Here is a 9,397-nt window from a genome sequence, read left to right on the forward strand (position 1 = left end):
ATCTGTCACTTACCAGTAGGAGGGGCTCCCGGCCGGTCACAGACAGCGCAGCAGCCAGCAGGTAAGTATGATGCTTCTAATATTGCTAAGTAACCATGGCAACCAGGACTGCAGTAGCATCCTGGTTGCCATGGTTACCAATCGGAGCCCCAGCGATTAAACTGGGACTCCGATCGGAACTCTCCGCTGCCACCAATGATCGAGGGGGGGGGGGGAGGCCGCACACTGTGCCACCAGTGATATAAATACAATAGAGGGAGGGGGGGCCGGGGGGGGCCGCACACTGTGCCACAAATGATATAAATACAATAGAGGGGGGGCCGGGGGGGCCGCACACTGGCCACCAATGATATAAATACAATAGAGGGAGGGAGGGGGGCCGAGGGGGGCCGCACTGGCCACCAATGAAATTGAAACTGGGGAGGGAGGGGGGGTCTGCCCCCTGCTGCCTGGCAGCCCCGGATCTCTTACAGGGGGCTATGATACGCACAATTAACCCCTTCAGGTGTGGCACCTGAGGGGTTAATTGTACGGATCACAGCCCCCTGTAAGAGATCGGGTGCTGCCAGGCAGCAGGGGGCAGTCATGTACACAGTTCGTAGTATATTCTAACTAGAAGCGTCCCCATCACTATGGGAACGCCTCTGTGTTAGAATATACTGTCGGATATGAGTTTTCACGAAGTGAAAACTAAGCTCTGGAAAAGCTTTTATGCGGACGGACCTTCGGATCCGTCTGTATGAAAGTAACCTACGGCCACGGATCACGGACATGGATGCCAATCTTGTGTGCATCCGTGTTTTTTCACAGACCCCAATCTTGTGTGCATCCGTGTTTTTTCACAGACCCATTGACTTGAATGGGTCCGTGAACCGTTGTCCGTCAAAAAAATAGGACAGGTCATTTTTTTGGACGGACAGGATACACGGATCACGGAGGCGGATGACAAACGGTGCATTTTCCGAGTTTTCAACGTACCCATTGAAAGTCAATGGATCCGCAGAAAATCACGGAAAATGGAACAACGGCCATGGGTGCACACAACGGTCGTGTGCATGAGGCCTTACAAGGTCTCAGGTGTGAATGGGGAGAAGGTGTGTTACATTTGGTGTTATCGCTCTCACACTCTCATACTGGTCACTGGAAGTTCAACATGGCACAGAACTCTCTGAGGATCTGAAAAAAGAGAATTGTTGCTCTAAAAAAGATGGCCTATGCTATAAGAGGATTGCCAACACCCTGAAACTGAGCTGCAGCACGGTGGCCAAGATCATACAGCGGTTTAACAAGACAGGTACCACTTAGGCTACTTTCACACTTGCATTCGGAGCGGATCCGTCTGGTATTTGTACAGACGGATACGCTCCTATAATGCAAACGATGGTATCCGTTCAGACGGAACCGTTTGCATTATATTTCACTAAAAAAGTCTAAGTACAAGTTGTATTCAGACGGATCCGTCCAGACTTTACATTGAAAGTCAATGGGGGGCACCATATTGTGTCACCTTCGAACGGATCCGCCCCCATTGACTTCCATTGTAACTCTGGACGGATCCGTTTGCCTCCACACGGCCAGGCGGACACTGCTGAGCGGAGCGGAGGACAGACGGTGCCAGACTGATGCATTCTGAGCGGATCCGCATCCACTCAGAATGCATTAGGGCTGTACGGATGCGTTCGGGGCCGCTTGTGAGAGCCTTCAAACGGAACTCACAAGCGGAGCCCCGAACGCTAATGTGAAAGTAGCCTAAGAACAGTCCTCGCCATGGCTGACAAAAGAAGTTGAGTGCACGTGCTCAGCGTCATATCCAGAGTTTGTGACACCAAATTTACACTGTTATACAAGCTGTACACTGACTTCTTTACATTGTATCAAAGTGTCAAATCTTCAGTGTTGTCCCATGAAATGATATAATAAAATATTTATAAAAATGTGAGAGACTGCTTGGGCAGGAAGTTTTATTTAAAAAGAGTCATGAAAAGAGTCATGCTTTACTCACCTTCATCTAGCCTATTTATTGCTGTTTCGGTCCCCGACACTCTCCACTTCTTGTCTCGGCTAGACACACTGTAAATGCAAAGGGAATTCTGAGTTCCTGGGGGGGTCTGCGAAACAATAAGGAAACAAGTGTAAAAAGTTACATAGGCTGCGCTCACCTGATCTGTCTTGAGGTGCGGTACGGACTGTGCTTGGAAAAGGCACCAAGTTGAGAACTGTATAGAAATAAAACGGGGTGTCCAGCTTCCAAAAAAGACGTAGTTCTTTATTCCAATGACACACAGAATAAAAAATCCAACATGGCAAGCAAGTCTACGCGTTTCGGATACTCTAATACAGATCCTTGTTCATGACAAGTTTGTTGCTAAATGGCTACATTCTTAAATAGCTGAACTTCCTGGCGCTCACAGGTGATTGCAATCAGCAGGAACGAACATATTGGGTTCCGCCTACTATCAAAGTGCCAGGTAAAGATGAGAGCAAGGATAAAGATAAAAAGTTGGATATATAAAAAAACATGAGCTCTAAAAATATATGATATGAGCAAAGATCAGTAATGCAGGATTAAATCATGTTTGCGATTTAATCCTGTTGGAACTCGAGAACCCATGCGAAAAATCCAATAGGACTCCCTGTTTAGGAGTTTTCGCTTGTAGTCCCCACCTCTTGCAGGAGGATTAACTCTTTCTAAGGCCTGAACTTGGAAACCTGCGTTATCACCCTGGTGAGAAACCGCAAAATGTAGACTGGCTGCTGAAACATTTCTCACTCTGGTATGTGGATGTCTGAGAGATGTTTACAGATTCTTACTTTTAAGCTATTAGTGGTACATCCGACGTATTGCAGACTGCATATGGAACAGGTAATACAGTACACCACATAGTTTGTGTTGCAATTCACATGATTTTAAATGGGAACAGCACTTCTCTTGGATCTCAGCAGACGTTACATCTTTATACACGGTTATTCCTCACAATTTAGCCATGGACTCTTTAGGCTGGTTTTTGAATGTCTATTCTGATTTTTCTCCTGCGTTCCAGGATTTTGTCTGTCGGGTTGTGCTGTTTCTGCTTAAACATAATGTTTTTATGTTCTCGCAACGTTATTTTGCAACAGGAGTTTCCACGGGGGCGAAATTTTCGCCCTCCATGGCAAACATTTACATGGCATGGTGGGAGTGCCACTTTTTATTTTCAGTGCATAATCCTTGGAGTGGCTCCCTGAGATGGTACGGCTGTTATATCGACGACCTGCTGTTTGTATGGTCGGGCGATTCTGCGGCCGTACCCTCTTTTGGGACCTTTCTCAATCATAATCTATGTCACCTAAAATTTACTATTTCACATGCCACTTCCACCATTGCCTTCCTCGATCTTTCCTTGGAGGGTGACTCTGCTACACAACAGGTTAATTCTAGTACCTTCCGTAAGGATACGTCCGGTAACACAACTCTCATGGCTACATCGTACCATCCTTCACACATGGTCCATAATATCCCTAAAGGAGAATTCATTTGGGCCAAGGGAAATTGTTCCAAAGAGGAAAAACAGAGAATGGAAATGGCGGTTGTAGCCATGAGACTTTCAGAGCGAAAATACCCCCCCTGGACTTTAGATCGAGCAAGGGCCAATGTATTAAATAAATCCTGAGACAAACTTGTTTTTCCGGACACAGCACGACCCGACCAAAGAACATGCAAAAACAGGAATTATAATGCAGCTGCCAAACATGTCCCCAGCTTTATCACTAATTATAGCTCTGAATTTTCACAAGTCTGTGCCATAGCCAGAAAACATTTATCTGTTTTAAATTGTGATGAGCAGTGGTCTGACATCAGATGCGTTGCCCGTCGTGCACCTACTATAGCGCAATAAATCAGTCCAAGTCTGTTATCTGACAATGACGCTAATAATAAAAAAGAAAAAAATACGTGGTTAAGGCATAAGGGTACATTTAAATGTGGCCACCGCATTTGTACATGTTGCAATTACATGAAAATGGGCTCTACTGTTTTTTCCACAGCCACGCACAACACCTTTAATAATAACCAATATGTGAATTGCAAGACTGACCATGTGGTGTATTGCATTACCTGTTCCATATGCAGTTTGCAATATGTCGGATGTACTACAAACAGCCTCAAAGTAAGAATCTGTAAACATCTCTCAGATATTCCACACACCAAGGTGAGAAATGTTTCAGCAGCCAGTCTACATTTTGCGGTTTCTCACCAGGGTGATAACGCAGGTTTCCAGGTTCAGGCCTTAGAAAGAGTTAATCCTCCTGCAAGAAGTGGGGACTACAAGCGAAAACTCCTAAACAGGGAGTCCTATTTGATTTTTCGCATGGGTTCTCAAGTTCCAACAGGATTAAATGGCAAACATGATTTAATTCTGCATTACTGATCTTTGCTCATATCATATTTTTAGAGCTCATGTTTTTTGATATATCCAACTTTTTATCTTTATCCTTGCTCTCATCTTTACCTGGCACTTTGATAGTAGGCAGAACCCAATATGTTCGTTCCTGCCGATTGCAATCACCTGTGAGCGCCAGGAAGTTCAGCTATTTAAGAATGTAGCCATTTAGCAACAAACTTGTCATGAACAAGGATCTGTATTAGAGTATCTGAAACGCGTAGACTTGCTCGCCATGTTGGATTTTTTATTCTGTGTGTCATTGGAATAAAGAACTACGTCTTTTTTGGAAGCTGGATACCCCGTTTTATTTCTATACAATAAGGAAACAAGCTCACAGTTTGCGTATCATAGGAGCAATTGCTGATATAACAAAGTGTCCGGATCCAACGTCTCACGCCAGCGAGCAGAGCAATACAAAAATGTAACTGATCCAAATCTTCTAAAATCACTTTATTGTAATCTATAAAAAGGCAACAAGTACAAAAAAGAAAAAAGAAATCACTTACAGCATGGATGTCAAACTCATGGCCCTCCAGCTGTTGCAAAACTACAACTCCCATCATTCCCTGATAGCTGCAGTATGCCCAGGCATGATGGGAGTTGTAGTTTTGCAACAGCTAGAGGGCCACGAGTTTGACATCCCTGACTTACAGGTTTCGCCCAGGTGTGTGTTAAGTCACAGCATGAGCATACAATGGACCAATCACGAAAAGACAATATACATATAAGAAATGCAATACGTATCATATAGATATATACTACATTCAGTTCCAAAATACAAGAAGTTATCCATTAATTTGTTGTCTATTAATTTATTGTGTATTTATATACCCAATATGATCTGCGTTACGGGTCTCAACTTTTCTTTTGGTGCAACCCACACAGAAAACACTACACTTCGTACAACATATGATGTACACAAAATATCTGGTGTCACAGTTAATAAAAGACTTGATCTTAAATGTTTTGTTAACAAGCGAAAGAGAAAAACATGACATTTTCCTAGTGAATTTACACATATTATATAATTTACCACCATAAGAAAAAATCCTAGTTGAGACAACAAAGTCTTACCCAGGAGTGGAGATTTGGAAAGACTCAGGGACTGTCTACCCTTCTTTGCTACCCAGCTATAACTTCCCTCAAGAATATGACTTATCTTCCTGATAAACTACAGGTAAGTATTTTATCTTTGATATGTTTTAATTGGTTACTGTATGCTATGGGAATTGTCAAATAGTTGTTAATAGTGTTGGGCGAGCATGCTTGGCCGAACACCATTTTGACTTAAGCATCGTGATGCTCGGCACATCGCAGTGTTTGGCCGTACACCGTGTGTGCTCTATCGCGATGCTCTAGTCTCCTCCCCGCACATTTGTTGCCTGCTACGCAGCCAATAAACGTGCGGGGAAGTTCTGGCACTTACTGTAATGCTGTAGCCATGTTGGTTACTGGCATTATAGTGATTGGCACCCAATGACACGTGGTTCGGCTCAGTCTTAGTCAGGGAGAGCTGCAGCAGAAGGGACAGATAGTGTAGGGACAGGAATTTTATTTTTTTTTCCAGGCAGGGTTTACTGTTGAAAGGTGTTAGAGACACAAAAGTCCTTTTAAGGACTATTGTTTTATATGGCTGCAATACATATTATTAGCGCACCCTGAGCTAAATTGCGTGCAATTGTTTGGCCGCTGCTGACAGTGACACAACCTCTGGTATATCTCTTGTGTTACATTTGCGCATCCTAAATATCTGTGACATTCAGCGCAATTGTTTGGCTGCTGGGACAGTTTCATGACACCCCGCCAGTACCCTTTGTGGCAATGTGAACATTGAAGTGTTGTTTCCCCAGGTTCCAGTCCGGGACTTAGGGCATGCTCATGTCCAGGGATCCTATTTAATCCTGCTACTAGATCTTGGGTGGGTCTCACTCTGGAGAGTGTGCAGAGAGAGGCCTGGTGAGGCTCTGTCAGTGTGGTCTCAGCTAGGCAAGGCTGAGGGGCCACGAGGCTAGGCAATAGCCTGGACTTTGGGGGACTTGCACACAGAAGGCTGGAGTGGCTCTGTGTGGTCTGAGCCGGGAGGGCTGAGAGACCACTATCCCACAAGAGACACTGGTGTGGGAGCAGCCTGGAGGCTGCTGGAGGTTGGGCTGGGAAAGCCGCATCTCATCACGGGTGTGAACTGTGGTACGCTTTAGGTGAGTCAGGGAAACCTATGTGTTTAGATAGGGCCCAGACGGGCAAGGTATTTTATTTTGGCTTTGTGTGTTTTTCTTTATGCCGTGTGCCACAATAAACCACAGTTTGGCCCCTAAATCCTGGTGTCTGTGAAGAAGTGTGTGATTGCAACCACCGGAAAAGAGCTAATCCCCCACACTGATGCGCGGCCTAGAGTCACAGGGAGGGAATAGTTTTGGAAGATGGTGAAGGAGTACGTAGTACACCGTGTCAGCGTCCTCAGTGATCCCTCCATGCCTTACAACTATTAGGTGTCCAAGCTGGACACATGGCACGAATTGGCGCCTTGGAGGTGCTGGCCTGCCCTGCCACCAGCGTTTTGTCAGAGCGGTAATTTAGTGCCACTGGGGACATAATAACTGATAAGCGCATCCGACTGTCAACTGAAAACGCTGATAGGTTGACTCTTATTAAAATGAACAAGGCCTGGATTGTCCCTGACTTCTCTACTCCACCAGAGAAATGCGGCTGTGGCTTTTATGGTGTATTGAATATACTGTATTCCCATGCACCCCTTCCACCACAAAAAAGGGTATATGGCTCAACCTTCTTTTTCTCGTCCTCCTCCTCCATCATATCAACATGCTCATTAGGCTGTTCTCGCTCCTAATATTTTAAAGGGTCAGCTCTGCAGCAGACCCTCACCCCTAATGTTTTAGATTGTCAGATCAGCAGCAGGCCCTTGCTTATAATGTTTTTGAGGGTCACCAGCAGGCCAGCAATCATAATTTTTCAAGGGTGTGTATGATGCCCTCCTTTATGTGTAACAAAGGGTGTATTACAGTCCCTGTTCCTTGTAATTTTTGGCAGCCCTTTCACTTAGTGCAAAGGCTTTATGAGTGTAAGAGTCCCACTACCTGAACAATTGTTCCACAATGTGAATGAGGCCCTCCTCTTTGCTTAGCCGGACTTGTACCGGGAGATTGCTGTGACACCACGGTCCCCTGAGATGCCGTGATGCGCTCCGTTATGTCCCCTTTATTGTTACGTTGGCTCTTACCCGACCGGGGGTGTTGCGGGGATCCACGAGGGCTCTGTTGTTGCGAGCAGCCATCTTCTGAGGCGCGGGGAGATCCTCCACTAGTCGTGGATATCGGGCTGGAGCTGGGCCCTGTCTGTCTGACTCGTGCGTTGGCGCCATCTTTGCCTCGCTCGTGGCTGAAGAAGAACTCCAGTTTCCCCTGGTTTTTCATGCTTCTTTTTTCCCGATCGGCACCAAAAGGAGAGAATAAAAAGCGAAAATAAGGTTCTGCTGGGTTGGAATGCTAGTCTGGAGCAGGAGCTCTGGAATCAAGCGGCCATACTCCTCTGCGTCTCGGCCACGCCCCCGATAAAATCGGTTTTAGAGGAAAAATTGTTAGGAAACATTCTTTCCTGTATATTTACTGTATATAAAGTGCAAGTGCTGCCAAAAATTACAAGGAAGAGGCACTCCGATACAACCTAGTCGATATCCACGACTAGTGGAGGATCTCCCCGCGCCTCAGAAGATGGCTGCTCGCAACAACAGAGCCCTCGTGGATCCCCGCAACACCCCCGGTCGGGTAAGAGCCAACGTAACAATAAAGGGGACATAACGGAGCGCATCACGGCATCTCAGGGGACCGTGGTGTCACAGCAATCTCCCGGTACAAGTCCGGCTAAGCAAAGACCCAGGTTGCAAGACCCGGGGGCGGATGCCCATGAAGCAAACAGCAGCCATGGCCTGTCAGACGCTGACACCTTGTCAGATGCGCTTTGTAACTTCCCCACGATAAACCGGCGTCCAGCTTGTTGTTGAAGGACATGCTTTTGGCATTCAACCACTCGGTTACCAGCCACATATCGCATCTAATTGCACCTATTCAGGTGTCAGTCGCAGACCTGGATAATAGAGTCCAGCATGTGGAACAAAAGATGGACGAATTCGCGGATTCGCATAATAACCTGATAGACTCGCATGACACTTAATCGGAGGAAATCGCATACCTCCGGGCGAAGGTGGCGGACCTCGAAGATCGGTCCCGCAGAAACAACTTAAAATTGCGTGGGGTGCCGGAATCGGTCTTGGCGGCAGACCTGCAAACCTATATTAAAAAGCTGATCAAACTTCTTCTGCCTGATTGCACCTCATCATCGATCGGGCACACAGGATTGCCAAGCCAAAGCATCTCCCTGATGATACGCCTCGAGATGTGCTAGCCTGCCTGCATTTCTTCCAGGCCAAGGATTACCCTAGCGGCGGCAAGGAAGCTAGTCACATTACCGGACCCATACCAGTCGGTTAAGCTTTTTGCAGATCTCTCTATAGCTACCCTGCAACTCCGACGCACGCTAGCCCCAATTACCTTAGCCTTGAGATCACACTCCGTTCCATATCGTTGGGGTTACCCCATGAAGTTGCTTGTACAGAGAAATGGAGCTATGACAGTTATTTGTAAGGTTGAGGAGGGCAAAGCCGTTCTGGCAACCTGGGGTATCACGGTGTCTGTGGTTCCTACTGAGAAGCAACACCAGCATCCTGCGGAAGATGGAGAGTGGCATCAGGTGGAGAGACGTCACCAGAAAAAACATCGCTGATAGGTTCTTTCAGCTGTCCTACATCTAAAAGGAGCAGGAATGTGCTCTTACTTTGAATCCTCGTGGTGGTAGGCAAGACTGTCTTCCCCCAACAAAGATCACAAGGGGATATGCGATCTAACCCTTGTGCTATTCCTTTACCGTCCCTTTTCCAGGGTGGTTAGTTTTGGTTTACATTG

Source organism: Bufo gargarizans, chromosome 3, assembly GCF_014858855.1.
Source record: "Bufo gargarizans isolate SCDJY-AF-19 chromosome 3, ASM1485885v1, whole genome shotgun sequence".
Taxonomy (NCBI): Eukaryota; Metazoa; Chordata; class Amphibia; order Anura; family Bufonidae; genus Bufo; species Bufo gargarizans.